The 15,651-nt window shown below is 37.1% G+C and overlaps 1 protein-coding gene across 1 annotated transcript in view; it reads left to right on the top strand.

Moving 5' to 3' along the window:
• RHOJ (ras homolog family member J) overlaps positions 1–15,651 on the top strand; it is a 147,504-nt gene that overhangs the window by 107,981 nt on the left and 23,872 nt on the right. The gene's annotated exons all lie outside the window — the stretch shown is intronic.

The raw sequence follows: 15,651 nt of genomic DNA, 5'->3' as shown, positions 1-15,651 counted from the left end.
ACTAGTAAAAGCTTACTGTTCTTCAGCTGATGGGCAGGAACAGCATGAATGCCTAAAATCCAAAGATGGCACTAGGTTATTTAGTAATAGTCATCTGCTATCAAAACATTTTCCATAACTAAGAACAGAGAGTGACAATGAATAGTTTGGATTTATCTTCCTTTATCTCTTCTCTTCATCTAGTATCACTCAGATGCCTGCTGCCACTATCTCCTCCTTAGCCTTTTCCTCATAAGAGATGGCCTTTTCCCTTGTCAAAGCAAACCCTCCATTTGCACAAATAATCCCATTCCATCCACTCTTCTGCTACAGATGGCCCTGTCATACTCCACTAATCTTCACTAATCTTCAATCTCTCCCTGTCTGTTGACTACTTCTCTACTACCTAAAACACACCATGTCTTCTCTGTCCTCAAAAAACTCACATTTTATTGTCCATTCCCACTAGCCATGGTTACACATCTCTTCTCTATTTATGGCTAAAGCCCTTGAGAAGGTTGTCCATAATAAGCACTCCACTTCCTTTCCTGCCTTTCCACTTCTTAACTCTTATTCTTTTCTTAACTAATGATGGCTTCTGAACATCCTTCAACTTTCTGAAGTTGATAACTATTTATTAATCACAAATTCTAATGATCTTTTCTCACTTTTGACCACTCTGTGATCTTTGACATTATTGATCACCATGTTCTTCATATTCTCTTCTCTCTAGGTTTTCATTATACTGCTCACTCCTGGTTCTGCTCCTATTTTTCAGATTACTCCTCAGACTCTTTGCTGGACCTCTATCCAGGTCATGCTCACTAACAGTGTGTATCCACCAATGTTCTGACCTAGACCTCCTCTCTTCTTTATTTCAATTGATAATCTCATCAGTTCCCATGGATTTAATTATCATCTCACTGCAAATGATTCTTAGCTCTACTTATCTGGGCCTAACTTCTCTTTTAACATCCAATCTCACATATGCAGCAGCTTTATAGATATCTTGAACTGCATATTCTGCAGACATCTTAAACTCAACATGTCTAGCATTGAATTCAACATCTTCCCTCATCTGTCTTCTCCCCTAACTTTACTACTTCTACTATAAGAGACTACCACAATTATCCCAGTTACTCAGGCTGGCAACCTAGCATCATTCTTGACTCCTCACTCTCTCTCACCTCCCCCACACATCCATTTCCAATCTGTTGCCAAGTACTAAAAATTTTATTTTCATAATATCTCTTATGTATACCTACTTCTCCCCTGTAACACTGACATCACCATATATCTAATATGCTGTCTAGTCTTCCTACCTCATTTCACCCACTCTGGGCCATCATCCATTCAACTATTAAATAGTTCTTTCTAAAGTAGAAGTCTGATACCCTCCCTTCATTCAATAAGTTGCAATAGCTCCCTATCACCCCTAGGATCAAATATAAAATCCTCTGGCTTTTCAAATCCCTTTATAACCTTCTCCCTCTACTTCTCTAGTCCTTCTTACACCTTACTACCTCTCTATGTACCCATCCAATGACATTAGACTCCTTGCTTTTCCTCACACAAGACACCCCATCTCTCAACTCAAGGCATTTTCACTGGCTTCCTTCCAAGCCTGGAAATTTCTTTCTCCTCCTCTCTTCATCCTAGCTTCTCTGACTTTCTTTAAGTCTCATCTAAAGGTTTCTACAAAAAACCTTTCTCAATCCCCTATAATGCTAGTGTCAGTTGAGTCTCTCAAATTTATCACATTTATATTATATATATAGTATGTGTATATATACATATATATCCACATAAATGCATATGTATTTACATATATTTGTTCATAGTTCTTTCCATGTTGTCTCCCCTGTTGGACTGTGGGCTCCTTGAGAGAGCAGGGACTGGACCCCTGACCTCCCTTGTATCCCAGGCCCTTAACAGTGCCTACCTAGTATAGTAGGAACCTAATAATGACTTGACTTCCTTTTCCCACTATCAATCAACAAGCATTTACTAAGCATTTTTCTTTATACCAGGTGATGTGCTTATCACTGGAGATACAAATATAATGAATGAAACAATTTCCACTTGTAAGAAACATCATCCCAAAAGAAGCAGGTTTAGAACTTAAGGTAAAGCCATGGTGTGGCTAAGATGCCAACCTCAGCCCTTAATATACCTAGTTTGATCTGAGTTCTCTTAAGGATGTTCTTACCTTCTTAATATATTTGTTTCTCCATTCTGAGTAACTAGAAAGCCATCAAAACTAGTTTTCACAGAGAAGCTTTGATGTACACCCCTTCCTAAATACAGGGCAAAGTGAAGGAAAATGCAGAAAATGTGGTTTTGTAGGCTAAAGACAGGTCATTTCTCATTTCTAGGCTTCTAATTCTAGGCCTATAAAATAGTAGGGAGCAAGGGAGTTTTCAAGGGGCAATGATGAGATTGGACTAGTTGATCTCCAAGTTTCCTTCCAGTTCTTGATTCTAACTAAGGTGAACCAGAAACAATAATATTTAATGTCAGCATAGCTAACTCAACATGTTCAAAAGTGCCTCTTAATTTTTAATATTATATTAGCAATTTGTAAAATTCTTCCTCAGATTCCCTTTAAAGAAACACTTCTTTTTTTGGCAGTTTGGCTAAAAAGCTTCGTATTAAAGGAGATGGGGAGGTGAGGGGGAGGCACTGGAGAGGAAGTAAAAGAGAGAAAACAGGGAAGGAATTTAATTCACTTAAAGCAGTTTATGGCTCTGGCCCAATTTCTAGCTTAGATTTTTTTTTAACCATATGTCCTAGGTCGCTTATTTAGGTCAGAATCAGCAAGCTATTTAGTCTGTCTAAATTCATACATCCTAAGACCTTTGGAGTAAGTGCTTAGCCATGCTTCTAGCCCACTGAGAGTTTCCTAGTAATTGTTATTTGTAGTTGTATACTCATCTCAGCCTTTTCTCACAATTAGCTAGAATTGTGCCTTTTTCCAATTACACTTAAAAGTTCCTTAGGAGAAAAATAATAAAGAGACATCAATTAAAGTCTGAGTATCCATTCTGTGAAGAGAACTGTATCAAGGGGCTTCATGAATGGTTAAAGGGGTTGGAAACAGAATGAACTGCACAAATCCAAAGAACAAAGATCACAGACGTAGAGAACCATAGGGGAAAGAAAGGGCCATTGTAGGGTAAGCACCTTATATTACGGATGAAGAACATAAGGTCTAAATACAGAAATGACTTGCCTAAGATAACACAGTTAATAAGGTACCCAACCTAAAAGTAAATCCAATTCTCTTTCCAAGGCACCAACCTCCACAGTAGTGAGTGACTCCAATGGAGGGAGACGAGGGAAAGGGGAGAGTGAGGAAGATAAAGGACCTAGATAAAAGAGAACAGATAAAGATGAAGGACCTGGGAATTCCCCCAGGTCAGCAGTAATGGCACAGGAACTGGGTCTATATGCACCCTAAAAAAGCAATGAGGACAACAGTGGGTCCCAAAGTTCATATACCTGGCAGAAAATGGTACTGCATTTTTAAAATAAGAGTTCTTTGCCTCTTTGAATGGAAGAACACAGACTCCAACTAAGAAAAGCAGCTATTAAATTAAAATTGGACAATTCCCTTTGAGGTGTCCAAAGGGAGAAGTTCATTCAGGGTTATTAACAACTAACTCTTCAGGACACCCTTTTAAATTTAATCTACCTAGAGATGGGAGGTCCTGGGTTCAAATTTTACCTCAGATACTTCCTACCTGGGAAGTCACTTAACTCCCATTGCCTAGCTCTTGGACCTAATACATAGTATTGATTCTAAAACAGAAGTTAACATATTTTTAAATGCTTGCTATTATTATTCCAACTATGAGATTCTGTGAGTCCATAATCCTAGCTCTACCAACTGACTTTTGGTTTGACTTGTAGTAAGTTTGTTACCTTCTCTTAACACTTCTCATTTGTTAGATGAGGGAAATAAAACTTGGCCTACCTTTTTCACATAGTTAATAGAAAAATTCAGTGAGATGGAAGGGAAGGTTCTACATTTAGATGAATTCAATTTAAATTGGAGGTTTAACTCATGCCCTTATAAGGGGAGGGGGGCTGGAAATGCCACTATAGAGAATTTATTCTAGATGGGAAACCTTCAAAAAGTTATCCTTCCTCAGATTTACACATTCAATAGACCTCATGGTACACATGAAGAACAAAGTATGTTTTTTGCTCTTCTACATTGCAGTCCTATCCCTCAATGGTCCTTGACCCTGGCTGCCATTCGATCCAGGAAATTTGGTCCAGAAACTCCTCTCTCTCTGCCCATACAGCTCGTACTGTTCCCATATTTCCCAATTGGGCCGAAGAACATCTTGTCATTCTAATTCTTCTTTCCTGGAGCTTCATAGCTCCTCATCTCCTACATGGCCATATGATTCTCTGAACAGACTTCATAGATAAGAAGGACTCCTTCCAGGGAACTGAGTTCATATCTCAGGATACAGCTCATCTTTTCTCTGTTACTCTCTCTTCCCTTTAAAAGGTCTATTTCAATCCAGAGCAAGGCTGAGGGGCTTGTGAGAAAGAAAACTAGCCACATTCAGAGGAAGAACTGTGGGAAGAGAAATACAGAAGAAAACCAACTGCATGAACACATGGACTGATGGGGATATTATTGGGGATGTAGACACTAAATGATAACTCTAGTCCAACTGTCAGTACTATGGAATTAGGGCTTAATCAATGATACACGTAAAACCCAGTGAAATTGTGCATTGGCTAAAGGGGGAGGAGTTAGGGGGAGAGGGAAAGAACATGAAATATGTAACTAGGGAAAAAAATATTCAAAATAAAAAGTCTATTCCAGGGAGTGTATCACAAGTGTAAGAACAAGTTTTAAATCACATAAGTCTTCAATAGCTCATTATCTCTGTGGGGTCTGTATGGTAACAAGAATCTAGGACAAAGCAAAAAAAAAAGTTTTATCTGGAAGATAACATCAATTTCAGAATAAAGCCCTCATCGGTAGAAACAATAAGTTCCATAATCAGTTCCATAGCAAAGGGCCATATCAATGGAGCAACAATGACCATGGTTGATAATCCATACATAAAGCACCTGAAAACTGTAAAGGACTGCTTTCATATAAGCTATTTTAAGAATAGCTTTAAGCCCTAAATCAAAGCAATATCCTCTAAGTATGGTCAAGCCCCTCTGTCGACTGTACCAAAAGCAAGTGGCTACACTTTGGCTAAAGAAAAGAAAATAATAACAGGTTAGGGGAATTTTGCCTTATTCTCTACCGCCAACAACTTTCAAACTTCCAGGATCTGTCTCAGAGCTCCACAGCTTCAAAGAAAAGCAGAAAACTCAGACATGGTTCAAAGGAATACCTCATGGAGGGTAATGAATCAGATGAAGACAAGATAAGAGAAATGAGCACAATTACAGCAGGTGGGCTTGAGGCTAGCAGCAAGGGGCTATTAAAATGTCAAATGAATTGATGAAGGGGGGCATGGAGTCATGGAAGTCTTACCATGGGATTGACTCTAGGGTAGTTAAGATATGAATCTGCCTTAAGGCAGGGAATGTGGAAGAGAGATTTCCTGGTCCTTGATCACCTCCAGAACTTTATATATTACCAATGTTTATGACCTAAATTTTCAGAAACAGTCTCACTTTCAAATATTCTGGCCTATTGTCATCAAATACTATCCAGAAATGACAATGTTGGGCAAATAATGATTGAGTGAATCAAGTTTTACAATAATAATATTTATATTTGTGATATTTATTAATTGATTATGATATTCATGTTCATGCTTATATAGCACATTAATATTTACAAACTACTTTCCTCACAAAAATCTGCGAGATAGGTAGTATAAGTATTCTTGTGCCCAGTTTATAGATGAGGAAAGTGAGGGTGGGGAATTTAGGCAACATGCCTTGAGTCCCACAAAACTAGAATTTGAATCAAGGTCTATTCTGACCCCTGATCCATGATTCTTTTGATTGTATCATGCTACCAATGATTCAAAGATACAGGAATCATTCTAATAATCTGCTTGACATAGTCAATAATGGACAGAAATCAGACAGATGTGCTCAAGTTCTAACTCTGACCTGGGTGCCATGATCCTAACCAAGTAATTTAACCTCCCATTGGCCCTAAGTAACTCCCTAAAAATTACATGTAACTGATCTTATTGGTTTCCACACTGCCTTCTTCACCACCACTCCTTAGACCTTAGTGGAAAAGCCTAGGACTCAGAACCCAAAAATCCAGAACCCAGGGACCTACTTTCCTTGCCATCACCCACACCAACTTCCACCATTAGTCAGGGAAGCACAAGATCCTGAAGAATGGCAACCCCTGCCATAGTGCTTCCTCAGGTGTTAGAACTCCTGCCTCCTCAATAAATAGCAATCTACTGAAGATCTGGAAAATAAATTTTTTTAAAATTTCATTTAATTAATTAATTTAGAATATTTTTCCATGGTTACATGATTCATGTTCTTTCCCTCCCTTCTTCCTTCCCCCCCTCCCATAGCCAATAAGCAATTTCACTGGGTTTTACATGTTTCATTGATCAAGACCTAATTCCATATTATTGATATTTGCACTAGGGTGATCCCTTAGAGTCTACATCCCCAATCATATCCCCATCAAACCATGTGATCAAACAGTTGTTTTTCTTCTATGTTTCTACTCCCACAGTTCTTTCTCTGGATGTGAATAGTGTTCTTTCTCATAAGACCCTCAGAATTGTCCCGGGTCATTGCATTGCTGCTAGTAGAGAAGTCTATTACATTCGATTGTGCCACAGTGTATCCCTCTCTAGGTATAATATTCTCCTGGTTCTGCCCCTTTCACTCTACATCAATTCCTGGAGGTCTTTCCAGTTCACATGGAATTCCTCCAGTTCATTATTCCTTTGAGCACAATAGTATTCCATCACCACCAGATAGCACAATTTGTTCAGCCATTCCCCAATCAAAGGGGATCCTCTCATTTTCCAATTTTTTGCTACCACAAAGAGCCCGGCTATAAATATTTTTGTACAAGTCTTTGGAAAATAAAATTCTTGCCAAAAAATTTTCCTATTTCTTAGCACAGTGTTCTGCATGTAGTAAATGCTTAATAAATGCTTTTTTAAATTCCTTCTTTCTTTTCTCCCTTTCCTTTTTTCTTTCAGTTTCTTCCTTTCTCCTTTTCTTCTTTCTTCCCTTCCTCCTTTCCTCCATCTCTCTTGGGATCAGGGTCTTGGACTTTCTCCATCAAAATCTGAGGGAAGGTGGTACTCAAGATCATGATAGTAATGCTATCTGACACTGACACCAAAGAAACAAAACTTTATTGACTAGCCAGACTTCCTCTTTCAGGATTCAGACAATGTGATTATCAAACTGATGAATGATTGCAGACCTTTTTCTTTGAACTACTACTTCCAAATGAAGTATGAATTACTAGTCAGATCCTAATTCTATCTGACCACAGAAATAGGAGAATGTGCAATGATTTCATCAATAAGGAATCCAAAAGTCTCATTCAGGCCAGTAGGCTCTACCTCCTTCTTGACTAAAAGCTCTGAATTTAGTTTCTAAGAAACAGATAATCTAAAAACCAAATGACCATTGTATGAATCATCAAGAGTGAAATCAGTAGTCATTAAATCTGGTTTGGGGCTTTATTATGCTGAGATTAATGTACTTTAAAAATGAATAAACCAAGCTTTAGAGCCAGATCAGTTCATCACAAGATTTCTTTTTCTTAATTTTGAGTTATTTAGATTTCAAAGTTAACCATAATAACATCATAAAACATGGATGTTTTTGTCAATTAGTCTTGTCTGACCCCATTTGGAGTTTTCTTAATAAAGATACTGGAATGGTTTGCCATTTCCTTCAGTTCGTTTTACAAATGGGGAAACTGAGACAATCAAGGTTAAATGACTTGTGCCCGGGGTCACACAATTAGTAAGTGTCTGAGGTCATATTTGAATTCAGGTCCTCTTGACTTCAAGACAAGCATTCTATCCAATATACTACCTAGCTGCCCTTGGAACCTAGATACAGATATAAATAATGACAAATCAAGTCCAAGCAAAATAGGATCTTAAACAGAGCTGGAAATGAAATGAAATGGAATTGAAATTAAAATCCTTCCTAAATGAATCTGGTTGTTCAATGGCATCCTATTCAAATTACCAAAAAATAATCTTAAAGAGTTAGAAAAAAATAACAAAATTCAGATAGAAGAACAAAGGATCAAGAATAGCAAAAGAATTAATGAAAAAAATGTAAAGGAAGGAGATCTAGTAGTACCAGACATTAAACTGTATTATAAATCGGTAATTATATATTATATAGAATATGTATATCTATATAATATATTACATAGTTAAGTATCTAGTATTGGCTAAAAGAAAGGAGGGTAGATCAGTGGAACAAAACAGACATACAAAGGTAATAAAGGATTATAGTGACCTTGGATTTTACAAAAATATAGATCTAGGCCATAGAGATAAGAAATCACTATTTGGTAGAAGTTACTGGGACAACTAGAAAGTAGTTTGGCAGAAACTAGGTATAGACCAAGACACTTCTTACACCATTTACTAAGATAAGATCAAAATGGATACATGATTGTAAGCCATAAGAAAAGATGAGCAGAATATTTTTTAAACATATCATAAATTACATGAAATAATTAAGAGTAAAACAAGTAGAACCAAGAAAACATTATAATATAGCCATAGATTTAATAACATCACCAGAGGTTGAAATGAGAAGTGGAAATGTGAAAGACAAAAGCTATGTATTTTACCAGATGATACCTTCTATAGTATGGGGAAGGGAAGAAGGAGCTGGATAAAAATTTTAAAAAAACTTTTTTAAGTTAATTAATTGTGGTGGGTTTTTTTAAGTCTAAACCAAAAGACTCATTACGAAAATGAACATAGTAATTCTCAAAGAACCAAATCACAGAATCACAAAATCTCAGAGGTAGAAAACTCTCAGAGATGATTCTGGAAACAATAGGGATGCATTGCATTTGATTGAATAAGGGGGTGACATGGTCAAGATTGTGCTTGGGTTCAAATTCTACCTTTGACATTTATTAGCTATGTGACTTCTGGAAAGTAACTTTACCTAGATCTCAGTTTCCTAAAATGAGGGAATTTTTAAGGTCTTTTCCAAACCCAATACCTGAACAAGAATACTCTGAACAACATATTTGAACAAGTGGCCATCCAGATTTTGTTTCGACACCTCAAGTAAGGAGAAGCCCACTGTCTCTTGAGGCAGCCTATCCACTTTTTGATAGATCTAACTATGAGGAGTTTTCTTACTTGCAACTACCCAGAATCTGCCTTTCTTCAACTCCCTCCATTTATTCCTAGTTCTGTTTCTGGGGCCAAGCAAAATAAATCTAATCTCTCTTCTGCATGACAGCCTTTCTAATACTTAATAACAGCTGGTTGGTTTCCCTACTCCAAGTCTCTTCCCCACTCCAGGCCATCTTCCATTCAGCTGACAAATTGATTTTCCTAAAGCTAGAGTTTGACCATGTCACCCCCTTATTCAATCAATTGCACTGGCTCTCCATTTTCTCCAGAACCAAATATAAAGCCCTTTGTTTGGCTTTTAAAGTCCTCCGTAACCTGGTCCTATCCTACTTTTCTAGTCTACTTACACTTTATATCACTCTCTCCCTATATATACTAGTGACATTGGACTCCTTGCTGCTCCTCACATTAGACTATACATCTTATCACTATAAAGCATCCAGGTAAAATGGATAGAGTGTTTGGCCTGGAGTCAGGAAGAATTGTGGCTATTTATTGCAAGTAATATCAAGGAAACAAACTAAGATAAATAGACTAAAGGGAGAAGGAGGTAACTTGATAGAATGGTTTGAAAGCCAGACTCAGACTCAGGTCTTGGATTCAACGTCTCCCCTGACTTATACTGGGTATGTGTGAACCTGGTCAAATTATTTAACTTCTTAGAACTCCAGGTAAATGCAGAGTAGTTGATTTGCATTGATGGAGGAGCATTTCCTCACTGGGAATTCTTTATACTGATTTTGTATACGTATATATGTATATGCATATATAAAGGCATATAGATATATCAGATCTGAACCACACAAATAAAAATGGGCAGGGAAGGACTAGCAGTATAGGGAAGGCGGCCAGTTATAAAATAAGAGAAAAAACAAAGACAGAGACAAACGGACAAAGAGCTTTAGTCTTAAATACATATACAAGCAGATTTCTGTTTTCTTATTTTCCTCTATTCAGTAATACTTCCTTTTATTTGCTCTTCCAACAGTCAACCTAGTTCAAGGTTACTAGTTCCTTTTTTTCTGGGATGAAAGTATCAGGACCTTGTGCTTTGCAGGAAAAAAAATCACACCTTAGGTTCATACACAGAGAACTTCCAGTGACCATTATGCATAGGTTTCTTAATGGTTCTTCAGAGGCAATTATTAAATTTTCACTGTGAGTATTTGCATCTAAGAAATGAGCAAATACTATACATCAGGGTTTGTTTTATTGTTTTGATGATTATCTGTAGATTTAAGAAAGTGATGGAGAAAATATCCATGATGCAGATTGAACTTAAAGGTGTGCTCTGTTGTTGGAGAGTTGGTTGTTAAAAATTTACCAATGCACTTCTTCATAAAGGCCATCTAAGATTAGGTCTTGATTTTACATAAGAACCCAGAAGATGCGTTCATATTTCCAAGGAAAACAGGGCTTTCATACTCAATCACATTCCCTATTTTTCCCCAGGGAATTATTTGGCATCATTAGCTTAGTATCCAATAGTGAAAATTCTGGGTTAGTGTGAGTTTTCAAGAGCTGTTTCCCTTTGGGAGGATTGATCATCTCCAACAAATCCCATCAGAATCTGTTTAACTGAAAGTGCTTTACATGCATCATCGCATTTTATTCTACACCAATAATCCTATATGATGGGTGATGTTATGATCAGCATTTTGCAGATGAGGAAAATGAGGTTCAGGTAGGTTTTGACTTACCCAGAATTATATTAGTATGGGTTTGGACATGAGTTTTTCTGATTCTTGAGTCTAGCATTCTAATCATTGCATCAATCCTTTGGGACTATCCAAGTCCCTGAGAGTGATCTGACAGAATTTCCCAGAGCACCAATCTTTGGCTTAGCTACAAAAAGAGTTTCAAAATTGACTTTTCCATGACGTACTTAAAGGCAGATATATTTAGAGTATGTCATGGGACATACAATGGCAAGCTAGAAAAGAAAGAGGAGCAGATTTGGTCATATGTAACAAACAAGGAAGAATAGAGATGAATTGACCCTTTGGTGGCTGAAAAACAAAGAATTCTAAACTAGAGAAGGATGATTTCTGCACAGAAACAAACTACTACAGTCCTCCTAGAATTGAAGAAACCCCATGGACCAAAGAACAAGAAATAATTGTACTTGCTGAAACCAGTATTTACATTGCCTACTACTTTTTCTTCCCTGGGGCAATATTGGGCTGGTGGTATAAGCCAAATCCTCCCAGTGTGATATCTCAGACAACATAACATGATGAAAAAGTATCAGAAGAACTGAGCTCACATCCTCGCCCTGTCCCTTCTCCCCTGGGAAAATGAGCAGTTACTTAATTTTTCTGAGCCTCCTTCCTTCACTTGTAAAATGCAGCTATAACAATAAAAATTATGGTTATTTTTGGACCTTTGATTTCATCCTTATCTCCCAGTGAGGAAACTCCCTTTACCAAGACAGATTGCCATCTACTTTGCAACTTAGTCTTAGGAGAGTTACCTAGAGCACTGAGAGGTTAAATGTCTTTCCAAGGATCACATAGCCAATCCATGTCAGTGGTGGGATTTGAACTGTCTTTCTGCCTTGATATCCACTCCACCATACTGTCTCTTGATAATAATATTGTCACTTGCTACCACTGTTGTTACAGAAAAATCATTCTCCTCTTATAGTGCTGGATCAATTCCTTATCTTGTTATTATGCTTTTGTATATAGTGTTCTGAGAGGTTGCCTGATATAATAATTGCTAACATTGATATGGTATTTACAGTGTGCCACTGTGCTTATTTCTTTACAATTTTTATCTCATTTTGATCCTACTCCCAACTCTTGGAGGTAGGTACTGTTATTATCCTCATTTCACAGATGAGGAAACTGAGGCAGAAAGAAGTTAAATGATTTGCCTGGGGTCTCATAGCTGGTAAGTGCCTCTGGCCAGATTTGAACTTGGTTCTTCCTAACTCCAGGCCCAAAATTCTCACCACTTAGTTGCCCTCGTGGAGAAAGAGTTGAACTTGTAGTCAAGAACACCTAAGTTCAAGTCTGTATGTCTAATATGTGCTTTTAGGCAAGTCATTTAACTTCTCAGCGTACAAGTCTTAGCTCTCTAAGACTGTAAACTGGCAAAAAAAAATTCCTGACCCAGGAGTTCACAATACAAATGAAATGAGAAGTCCAGTCCTTATTCCTATTTCACATATTGTGTCATCTATCAAACAAGAGGATGAAATAACTGCATTTTGCGTTTGAACAAAAAGTAGGTTCCTCTTCTATAGGCTTTTGCAAGCATCCTTAGTGCAACCCCAATAGCAAAAAGAATGCCTAGGATGATATCTCTCTCTTCTTCTTGGAACACAGCTTTTCTTCTGCTTCCTCTTTGTATTTTAGAAGCTTTAAGTTGCATGCCACTTGGACATTAAGCATCTCTGATATGGGTACATCTGTATGGATCAATGTTCTATTATAATAATCCAGTTCAGTTTTATTGGTTGAGGTCTCATGGATATTTTGAAGTCCATATTCATAGTCTTAGAATTTCTTAGTCAATGAAAGATATTAAATTTCTGATGTGTAGTTATAGCCACTAGACCATATTTTGCTAGTTGTTTGATATATGCTCTATTTTTACAACCTGCAATGATGTGTAACAAAGTCACTACTATTTTTTTGCATCAGATTTACTAATAGATGAGTGTAGACTTCTAACTCTTCTGTATCTTCCTTCTGGTGGCAGTAACCTAGTCCTCAATGGCCAACATGAATCTTTTCATTTCCATGTGCAAATCTGCATGATTCTTAGCCAATATATTGGCTGAGATCATATGGTTGTTGCCCCTGAACGGGTTTTTGATTCCATTCTTGGATCTTAGATACTTCATAGGCTCCATCTGGAGCTAAACTGCATCTTGTTACAGTAGAAAAATGCATTGACACAAACTATCAGCCCATATTATTGCTTGGTGAAGTAACATCTACATGCTCCAGAGGTATTCTACCAAGGTTTTTTTGTTTTTTGTTTTTACAAATTTGTCTAATGTTTTCAAAGTGTCTGTCAATTTTCTTCCTCTTTTTAAGGGAGGGAGTAATGGTCTTTCTGAGAAATAGGTTGCACAGTGGATAGAGAGCTTGGCCTGGAATTAAGAAGATCAGAGTTCAAATCTAGCTTCAGACACTAGCTTTAAGTCCCTGGGCAAGTCACTTAACCTTGTTTGCGTTAGTTTCTTCATCTATGAAATGAGCTAGAAAAGGAATGGCAAACCACTCCAGCTTCTTTGCCAAGAAGACTTGAAGGGAGCAGAGGAAGAGACAGACATGACTGAAAATAACTAAACCTACATTTTCTATAGCAACTTTTGGGTGATGAGCCCTACATTTTGTTAATATTGTATGGGTTTCTTGTTAGAACACTTTTCAAATCTGTTATGCTTTGTTTTATAGTTCCAAAAGTATACATTAAGACTGATATTGCATAAATTGCATTAAATTGCATTAAAAATACAAAAATATTGCAAAAATATTTTAAATAAATTTCCCATTGGGCTTTGATTTCAGGGTGCCAGTACCCTTCTTAATATATTCAGCAACAGCATCTTCCTTGAGAGTATTGTGTTTGGTTTATCTGGAAGAGATCAAGGTTCATATAGGCATTGGCTTTGTCCACAGGCTGAATTTGGATTTGTTGAAAGCCCTTGATCTTTGTCTTTTTTTCGGCACATGTTAATAATTTAGAGTTATTTAGTCCAATAATATTTTTATATCATTGGAGAAAGATTCCACAAGATGAAGATGTTTAATGTGTTTTTCAGTTGAGCTATACGACTTGATATCATCCAGATAACATCAAGTGATTAAGAAATGATGAGCAGGGAGCAGCTGGGTGGCTCAATAGATAGAGTCAGGCCTGGAGACAGGAGGTCCTGAGTTCAAATCTGGCCCTTAGACACTTCCTAGTTCTGTGACCCTGGGCAAGTCACTTAATATCAGCTGCCTAGTCCTTACCTCTCCTCTGCCTTAGGATCAATACAATCAATTCCAAGACAGAAAGTAAGGATCTTTTTTAAAATAAAGGAAGAAATAAATGATGTGTCAGTTAATTTTAGAAAAACATGGAAAGGCCTTATTAAATTAGGAAGAGTGAAACAAGAAAAACCAAGAGAACATCATAAACAGCAACAGAAATATTGTCTGAAGAATGACTTGTGTATGTCCACTTCCAGAGAAAGGACTGATAAATAGAAATAAGCAAGACATAGTTTCAAATATATACATATACACACACATATGTATATATTTGGTTAAATGATGCCTTCTATAGTACATAGAGGAGAGAGAAGATAGGACATACCTGGGAATTTTAATGTATAACAAATTAATTTTTAAAAAATAAATGTTTTGGGGGATAGCTGGGTAGCTCAGTGAATTGAGAGGAGGTCTTAGTTTCAAATCTGGCCTCAGATACTTCCTAGTTCTGTGACCCTGGGTGAGTCATTTGATGCCCATTGCCTAGCCCTTACTACTCTTCTGCCTTAAAACCAATGCATAGAATTGATTCTAAAGTGGAAGGTAAGAGTTCTATAAATAAATAAACAAACAAATAAACAAATAAATAAATAAGCAAATAATGAATGAGTATTATCAGACTTTGTTAGCTTGATTTCTTGGTAGTCTACGTAGAGCATTCCAGCAGAGCAGAGACAAGGTTTGGTGTGTCCTAGTCAAGGTCTGAAAATTGCATCCTGTGGTTTCTATCTGCCAGTGGTTTTGAGCCTTCACTATTAACACATAAACTCTGAATTAGAATAAATTTAATATCTATGCACCACAGTGAACTCTTTTCTCTTATTACGGATACACATGGACATTGATAGGGATTTTTAAGCTTCTACAAAAGAATATTTACTCCAAAGGTATACCAAGAACAAATATACCAACATCTGTCCCTACCTTAACATCCATGGAAGTCTCTGAGGAGGGAAAGCAAATTAAGTTTGCCCAACTCCACTTGGGTAAAGAATTGGGTGCCTTAGGCACTTGTATGGCAACTAGAGCCCCCCACCTAACATAAGTAGATCCCTTAGAATATTTACAGAATCTTGAGCTATAGAGTTCAAGATACTCTGTGCATTTCTCTCCACTCAAAACCATATTTCTTATGGCCTATCACGGGGATTTTTTCTCTAGTTAACTAGAGAACACAGTTTGACTTTCCATGACCCCAAGTGGGGTTATCTTGGCAAAGATACTGGAGTGGTTTGCCATTTTCTTCTTTAGTTCATTTAACAGATGAGAAAAACTGAGGCCAACAAGGTTAAGTGACTTGCTTAGAATCTCATGGCTAAAAAAAAAAAAAAGAATCACATGGCTAG

The sequence above is a fragment of the Gracilinanus agilis genome, chromosome 2 (genome assembly GCF_016433145.1).
Source record: "Gracilinanus agilis isolate LMUSP501 chromosome 2, AgileGrace, whole genome shotgun sequence".
Lineage (NCBI taxonomy): Eukaryota > Metazoa > Chordata > Mammalia > Didelphimorphia > Didelphidae > Gracilinanus > Gracilinanus agilis.
The sequence above is the reverse complement of the archived record's forward strand: the minus strand, read 5'-3'. Positions and strand labels throughout refer to the sequence as shown.